Genomic DNA, 9378 nt, shown 5'->3' on the forward strand with positions numbered 1-9378 from the left:
AAAATATTTTCATGTTTCCTTTGCAATTTCATCTTTAAACCATGGATTACTTAGACGTATGCATGCTTTGGGGTTTTTTTTAAGGTTGCAAATATTATGAGACTTTCATATCATGCAATTATTGATTTCTAATTTAATTCTATTGTGGTCATCAGTAATACTTTGCATGATTGGAATGGTTCTCAAATACAATGAGGCCTTTCTTTTATGATCCAGAATATGATCCAGAAACATTTTTATACTTGAAAATAATTTCTTTTTTTTTTTTCTGTTGGATGGAATGTTCTATCAATGTCACTTAGGTCAAGTTGGTTGATTGATCTATCCAATTGTATACCTGATGATTTTCTCTACATGTTATTTATATTACTGAAAGAGGGGTAGTGAAATCATCTGACTCTAATTATGAGTTTGTCTATTATTCTTTGAAATTCAGTTTTTGCTATATATATTTTTTAAAGATTTTATTTATTAATGAGAGACACACACAGAGATTGAGAGAGAGAGGGAGAGAGGGAGAGAGAGAGAGAGAGAGAGAGAGGCCGAAGCAGGCTCCATGCAGGGAGCCCGAAGTGGGACTCGATCCCGGGTCTCCAGGATCAGGCCCTGGGCTGAAGGTGGCACTAAACCGCTGAGCCACCCGGGCTGCCCATGCTTTATATATTTTGAAACTTTCTCATTGTGTTGTGCAAAGAGTCAGGACTGCTAAATCCTCTTGATAAATGTACACCTTTATCATTAGTAAAAGACCTTCATCTGAGGTACCATTTCTTTCCTTCTGATAGTGGTACCCACATATGCAGAGTGCTCTAACCACCTATTATAAATCTCTAATAGTAGGCATCGATTCAGTACAGTCCCAGGATTGTCAATAATATCTAGGGCCCCTTTTGCAATCTTACCAATGGGAATATTCTTGTTAGAAATTGATTAAGGATTGGATGCCTGGGTGGCCCACCCAGTCTGTAAGCCACGGACTCTTGATTTAGGCGCAGGTCATGAACTCAAGGTTGTGAGATGAGCCCTGCATCATCAGGCTCCATGCTCAATGCAGAGTCTGCTTGAGATCCTCTCCCTCTGGTTCTCCCCCCATTCACATGCTCTCTTTTTCTCCCTATAAAATAAATAAATATTTTTTTAAGAAATGGATTATGGAGACTTAGGAAAATTTAATTCATATAGATAGGTGGTAGGGTAGGTGGGTGGAGACTTCTACAGCAGAGATCAGAAGACAGAACCATTGAGAGATTAGACTGGAGATGGTGGCTGGAGTTTAGAAATAGGATATACCTTTGTGGGGACAACCTATAAAATATTATGCTCTTCAATGTCTTTTTCCTTTAGCTCTTAAAATAGTTATATTTTGTCAATAACTGAAAACTAGTGTATTTATGTGTTATAATCCCCTTTGGGTTTTTCCTGAACTTAAAGAAAACAACTTTACTATGTCAAGGTTTTGTGGGATAAAGTAATTCTTAAAACCAAAGTGAAGTTATTTCTACCCCAAATTAAATAGCCATATCTGTCCCATACCCTTTGGTGCCATCCCTATAGAGCCACACCAGGAAGGTGCAAGCCATGGTTTCCAGACTTCAATGATATGAAAATACAGTCGTCCTTGAGAAAAATCACACTTAAGAGAAAAAGACATGGGTTGTATTCAGCTTATAGTCTTTCTAATCTCTCACTATACATACATAGTACATGTGTGTATAATATCCTTTCACATATACACAAACATGCTATACATTTGAGGATATATAAAATGGTATATAAGATGACATGTATATGATGGATATGTATAGCATGTACACAGTAAATTATTTAAATGAATAATCAAAATATGCAGACAAGAAGGTTATAATGGGCTGCCAAACATATAATTGCAAGTATTTTTCACAACAGAAACAAGTCACTGTATGAATGAATAAAAACTATCTCATAAAATTTCATAAGTTAATGGTTAAAAAAAGTTACTCAGAATAGTTCTTTAGTTATGAAGAGTCCACAATTAGAAATAAGTCCTCAGTGGTATTTCTTTATTTCTCTCCTGGTCTAGAATGACTATTCAGATAAGGCCATTGCCAATAGTAACAGTGGTAATAATCAGGATCTCTTTTATGCTAATAAAACTGTGGGGTAAAAGAGTCAGACATTTAAATTAGGTCATACAATGATCCAACTGAGGGAGATTTTAAAATACTCTTATAATAAGTATTTTTGCAGCCCAGACTCAATTTGAAAGTAATAATCCACTTCTGAAAGATATTTTAAGAATTTTAAAACCTAAAGCCATATCTCTATTTCCCCCATGAAAAGATTTTTTATAGAAGGCTTTGCCTTAGGATTCACACATGGAGAAGTGAGCACTTTCAGTGAGCTTGGTCAGTTCTAGGTGGTTCCATGAGATTTGTGTAATTACTTTCCCATTTTATAGATAAAGAAACAAGAAGAGAGAAACTTAGTGACTTGCCACAAAGATAGTAAGAGAAAGAATACAGATTGAAAAGTCTGACTCTAATGCCCTTGAACTTATCTTAAAATATTTTCTGATACTCTAGTGCTCATTCCTCAGTACCTTTAATATTTCCCTTCAAATCTTTTTTTAATTTATTTCCATTCTCTCCTACAATAACTGTAGACATACTTAAAGTCAAAATCCAAATAATAAATTAAAAAATACTGATAGCTAGTATCAGAATCAAGGGGGTACTCTAAAATATATAGTATTACTACAATTCAACAGGTAAAATATCAAAAATTAATAGAAACAGAAAAATAAGGATTTGTTTGAACAATTAATGCTTTAGTAAGATCCATGTGGTCCAGAAAAATATATTGCCAAATCAAACTCTGTTTTTTATATATATATAATTATATATATAACTTATATATTTAATTTAAAATAATTTATATATATAAAATTACATATATACTTTATAGAGAAAGTATATATAATTATATATTATATATAATATATATAATAATATACACACTTTATATATAATTATATATAATTTTATTATATATATAGTTTTTTTAGAGAGAGATATTGAGAAAGTATGAGCTGGGGCAGAAGGGGCAGAGAGAGAGGGAGAGAGAATCTTAAGCAGGCTCCACACTCAGCATGAAACCAGATGCAGGATTCAATTTCCCTGAGCCAAAATTGAAAGTCAGATGCTTCTGGTAAAATATCTTAAGAAAATAAATGACTTAAAGTAACAGAAAGAGCAGGAACATTACTTAGATCTAAATAAAGGTTATCCCTACACAGACTATGAGAGAAATGGAATCAATAAACATGAACTTTTTTTTTTTTAAGTGGATGAGCTTATATTTTGTCTGACTTTCTAGATGTTTAAAGTGGATAAGTAATTCCAGTCCTTCTTACCAGAAAGATAAATCTAGTCCCTCTAACTTCATCATAGCCAAGACTGGAAGTATCTAATGATACCTACTGGTGGACAGAATAGAGCAGAAAATGGAGATAAATTTTTATAAAGTTCTTTCATTAGTCAGAAAGTGGTTCAGGTACAAACTTAGGGTAGCTTTTCAAAATGAAAGAAAATTATCCAAGAAGAAATCATTATATAAGCTAACAAAAATTAATTTGAAAAAGATCATAAATTCAAATGTAAAAAATATAGTTCACAGAAATAAATGTATGTGTGTATCTCTATAATCCTGGAATAAATTAAGTTTTAAAAAAAACAAGACACAAACACATGAATGTAAAAGAAAGAAAGACACATACATGGGACTTTTTCATTTTTTTTAAGCTTTTATTGATTTATTCATGAGAGACACGGAGAGAAAGAGAAGCATAGACGCAGGCAGAGGGAGAAGCAGGCTCCATGCAGGGAGCCCGACGTGGGACTCGATCCCGGGTCTCCAGGATCACGCCCTGGGCTGAAGGCAGGCACTAAACTGCTGAGCCACCCAGGGATCCCACACATGGGACCTTTTTAAATAAAAATTTACACCATCAGATGATTAAACTCTTAGCCATAACAAAGTGATATTCACTTATTTAAACAACTAGATTCTTTGACAAAATAGATGAAGCGATGGTTTTGAGACCATTGGACAACTAGTAACAAAGCCATCCCTGACAGAAGAGAAACAGATGAGGTGGGGTTTACAATGAACTCAGCATATTGCCCGGAGAGGATTTCCAGGCACAGCAGAGAAAGAAGGAAGTAGGCTTCATAAATTATAAAAGCAAAATGTGAAATTCTGAGAGGGCAAGTTGGCTAGAATTTGAGACAAAAGTAGACAAGAGGAAGGAGTGAGAGAGGAAGGGAGAGAGGTTGAAGGGAGAAAGAGAGAGAGAAGGTGAAGGGGAGGGAGGGAAAAGGACAAGGGACCTGCAGAGGCATCCCTTCAGGCCTTTGGCTGAATCTGTTTGGGGCATGCATGTGAAAAAATGACCCAAAGCCAGAGAAAGAATAACCATAAAATATTAGCAGTACAAATTCTGGAACTACACAAGTCTGACAACAGTGCATGGTCCTCCCCCAGATGGAGTCAGAAATCCATCTAATTAAGAAGACATCGTTGGGTAAAGCCTCAGAATAGTTTTTCCTTTAATAGTAAGATCTAAATAGCATGCTTCTATCGGGGTGGTACAAATCTACACACTTGATACATTAGATAGAGCTAAATACACACAAACACACACTCACTTATCTACATACTTGTAAAACAGGTAAAATCTGAATAAAGCTGATAGATGGCATCAGTGTCTATTTCTTGGTCATGTTGTTATACTACATGTATACTATACAGCATGCTACCAGTGAGGGGGGAACAGAGTGAAGGGTACATAGGATCTATCTATCTACAATGACTTCAGAATAAAAAATAATCATTAATTTATAAATTAAAAAGGAAATTTAGTCTTAATTATATATAATTAAAATATGCTAATATTTTAAGAACTGTGTACTTAAACTGTGTTTCAAGAACTGTCTACTTCTCATATTCCCTTAGAAGGAATATATCTACGCACAAAGGCCAACTTTGTTTCTAGGTTTTTAGGCTTAAATCACTCCTTTTCCCTATGGAGCTCAATATTATGAGATACTTCATGAGATAAATCAAGCACTTGAGAGATAAGGCCTCATTGCTTCTTCTCCCCTTCAAACATCCAGAGATGCAGCATCCTCAACCCCAAAATTTCCCTTCCCTTTCTCCAGAAAGGAAAATCCTGTTATTGCTTAACTTCTTTTAGTAAGTAATAAAGGACTCATAAAAAAAACTCTAGAAAACTACCTTGGATAATGCGGATTTGATCATTTCCTGCTAAGTCCAAGCTTACTGTGCTATCACATATTAAATTCACCATTTCTTCCCAAATTGCTGAACTAATTGTCCTCTGTCAAGCACACTAGTTAAAAATAAAAGAGATGGACTATTTTCCTTATTGGAGACATACATTTCCTTTGAACTATTATTCTCTAAACCTTTGTAAAGTCTTGCCTTATACCTAATACTTCAGTGACCATCAATTTTCCTCAATCCTGCTATATGCTTAAAAATGTTATCGTTAGGGCATCGTAGGTTAAGCATCTGCCTTTGGCTCAAGTCATGATCCTGAGGTCCTGGGGCCAAGCCCCACATTGGACTCCCTGCTCCGAGGGGAACCTGCTTCTCTCTCTCCCTCTGACTGCCACTCCCCTTGCTTATGTTCTCTCTGTCAAAGAAATAAATACAATATTTCTTAAAAGAGAGAGGGAAAAAAGAATGCAATCCCTGTTCCTGGTCTCTTTTCTATTGCAAATTTAAATGGAAAAGGACTCATATGATACACAGCTGATCTGTAACATACGAGCTAGCCTTTACAACATTTCCTTAGCCTGGATCTGGTCATCTGACTGCGTTTTCATGACTCTTTATAAGCGCTAATAATCATTTTATTCCTGATACTTGCCTGGACTGCAGTTTGCTAGTACATCCTATCCACAGTCTTAAATGACTCTTCATAGTTATTGTCACATCAGATAATTCACAACATTTCATACTTAAATGAAAAGAGGTGGAGGGAGTAACTCCAGTACAACTATAGATGATATTTTCTAAACAACCTCTTATTCAATAGAACTCTGGCAATGGCGCAGTCCTGACACCATAGATTAGTATCATGAAGCCTTTATCTACCTTTCTAGCCCTATCTACCATTTTTATCAAATGACAAACTGAGAAATAACACAAATACCCTGATAACTGGAGGTTGACCCAAAAATAACAGCAGCCCATGGTGTCCCTCCTGAATTTAAGTAATTTAATAGAATATCGACATCTGATGACGTTACTCCACAACCATAACAGGACAAAACAGACTACAAGGACATCACCCAATGACAAAAACTACTAAATCCCCCGCTCCCCTGACCAAACAACTAACCACTACTTCAACTAAGACAATTCTAGCTCTACTTTTCCATCTCACCTCCTAGATTAAAAATTATGACAATATGCAATTACTACTTTGCCATCATTCCATGACAAGTACTAATTCAGAACAGAATCCCCTTTTCTTTTCCTTCTCACAAAACATCCAGGATAAACAAGAGTAAACAGCCCATGTTATCCTCTACCGAGACAACCTACAATTCCACACTTGCTCCATCACCCTTGCTATAGCGAGTTAATAAATAGTGTTGGACTCTAGGTGCGTTCCTGGTGATCTTTAGACATTGTGGTCTATCAAGCTCACATACAACAAGAGAGATTGTTAGATTCCTAACATTGGTTAGCCTGTGGATTAAATGCTATTTTCAGGGTTTGTGGATGTAAATGTAAACTAGCACAACCACTTCAGAAAATTCTCAAGCTGGATCTACCTACCCTGAATACATAACTGTCCCATGGTGCCCAAGAGTTCCATCCCAGGTTTACATCCAAGAGATAAGGAAATCCATCTCCACTAAAAGATAAGCATGGAATGTCCGTGGATGCTTTATTCATAACAGCACCAAACTGAAAGCAAGCTAAAAAAAAAAAAAAAAAATCTATCCAAAAAAAAAAAAGTAAATCACTTATGTAAAGTAGTACACAGCATGTAAAGTGAATGAATTACAATTACAGTTAATATGAACTAATCTCAAACACAGAATGCTGAGCACAGAAGCCAGACACTAGATGTACATACTAGAAAAATCACTTTATATAAAGTTCAAAAAGAGGTTCTAATGCAGCAAGAAGTTAGAATATTAGTTACACTTCAGAGTATAGTCACTAGTAGCACAAGGAAGATGTAGGAAACCTCTGTTTCCTGCACTGGATTACATGAGCATATAAATTTGTAGAAATTCATTAATCTGTGTATATAAGTTACGTACACTTTTTTTCTTTTTTACAATTTTTGCTTTGTTTTGGGAATTGGCAGTCATCTGAGGCTTTATTTGGGAAAAGATACTTGAATTGGGTTTTAGTTTGGGCCGTGGGCAAGAGGGGATAACCAAGGCAGTAGACACCACCCCCCAAAGGGTATGCTAAGGACTGAGGCTGAGCCTCAGGTATGCTCCTGTCCCAGACGCATCCCTGCACAGCTCCTTCCCTCAAAGGCTCTATGGCAGCCACAGGAGCGGGGAGACTGAGGGGCTATGGTGCTTATTCAGTTGGACAGGAGGACATCAGAGGACTCAAATACCAGCTTCCCATCACGGGTCATGATCTTCTTTACAACTATGGCGTTGGAGGAGCGGCCATGGATGAAGGAGCTGGAGCCCCCACTAGAGCCCAAGCTGGACTGGAAGGAGCTCAAATTATAGTTGAGACCAGGGCTTCTGAGGCCCCTGTAGCCGAGCTCAGCCCACCTTAGAAGCCAATGGTGGTCTTAGTATGGATATTCGTGTTCTGCCTCCCAGCCTCTAGCCAGCTCGTGTCACCCTTCAATAGCTTGCAGAAGATGGTGATCTCAATGTCCTAGGCCAGCTAGATGTTCATGAATTCCTGGTAGTCATGCAGCTGTCATGCTATGTCCTAGTTGGCTTGCTGCAGGGCAGCCTTGGCCAGCTTGGCACTGGCATCCTTAATGTCTAGCTCCTTGTGCTCCTCAGTATCAACTCTAGCAGCCTCCAGGGAAGCCCTCTGGCCTTTGAGGCCCTTTAAATAGGCCTACAATCAGGTGATATTCTGGTTCATCTCAGAAATCTCCATCTTTGTGCGAGGGAGGTTAGCCCCGTGCTTCCTAGCCAATGTCTGCAGCTCCTCATACTTGATCTGGTACGTGGCCTTAGCCTCAGCCCAGCTCCAGCTGGCAGTGTCCTCATACTGGGCCTTGACCTCAGCAATGATCTGTCCAGGGCCAGGGAGTGGCTATTGTCCATAGACAGAACCATGGACATGTCTGAGACCTGGGACTATGGCTCATGGATGTCCTCTTCATACAGCTGCCTTAAGAAGCTAATCTCATCAGTTGGCACATCCAGGTGGGATTCCAGCTCTCTCTTGTTTATGTAAGCTTTCTCCACATCCTTCTCAATGAGGACAAATTCATTCTCCACATCTGCATGCACTTTGACCTCCCTCTATCTATTCTTGAAGTCCTCCACCAGCCCCTCCAAGTCCACTGCTACCTTCAGCTTCTCCTGGCCCAGTGTGTCCAGCTGCTGCCTAAAGTTGTTGATATAGCTCTTCACCATGTTGTCCATGTTGCTCCAGACTATTTTCTCCTGCTGTAGAAGGCTCCACTTGGTCCCCAGAATTTTGTTCTGCTGCTCTGTGTGCTGCATCTTGTTGATGAAGGAGGCAAATTTCTTGAGCATCTTGTCTGCAAATTCTGGGTGCACACAGTCTGGATGTTGAGGTCCACCTCCAGTTTAAGGAAGTTCAGCAGCTCTAGTTTACTGAGACATCTGTGATGCCCCCCATACTCCTAGCCCCACTGCAGCTCCCAGCCATTCTCATGCTGGTGCCCAGTTCACCCCTAGGAAACTGCTAATACTGACCATTTGGGAGAAGGCAGAGGAGCTGATGCCAGCGCCAGGGGCACTCATGTGCAAGCAGTTACTAGAGGCCCAGGGACTGGAGGTAGACACTTACAGGATTTTTGGTTCACCCTGATGGACATGGTGGAGATTGGAGGGGAGGCGAGCCGGCTACACCTTATAGAGATTTGAGAAGAAGCCAAGAAGCTGCTTGTAGGTAGGCTAAAAATTCTGAATTTACTGGTTTTCACAAAAATGCAGTACACACACCAAAATTTAACTATCATTCTTGCGTAGTAGGATTCTATTTTTTAAAAAACTACATTAAGTACAGTTACTATATCATTCAGAGTCCACTATTAAGCAGATGGCATATCAAAAGCTTAGTTGAAAGAAGTTTAAGGAAGAAACAATTTCTAGAGGTGTAGGCAGAGCTCAGTAAACC

The 9378-nt window shown here is 38.3% G+C and overlaps 1 pseudogene; it reads right to left on the reverse strand.

The window, feature by feature from the left end:
• Positions 1-7618: 7618 nt before the first annotated feature.
• LOC140624437 (keratin, type II cytoskeletal 8 pseudogene) lies at positions 7619-9076 on the reverse strand (annotated as a pseudogene).
• Positions 9077-9378: the final 302 nt, after the last annotated feature.

Source organism: Canis lupus, chromosome 34 (genome assembly GCF_048164855.1).
Source record: "Canis lupus baileyi chromosome 34, mCanLup2.hap1, whole genome shotgun sequence".
NCBI classification, from domain to species: domain Eukaryota; kingdom Metazoa; phylum Chordata; class Mammalia; order Carnivora; family Canidae; genus Canis; species Canis lupus.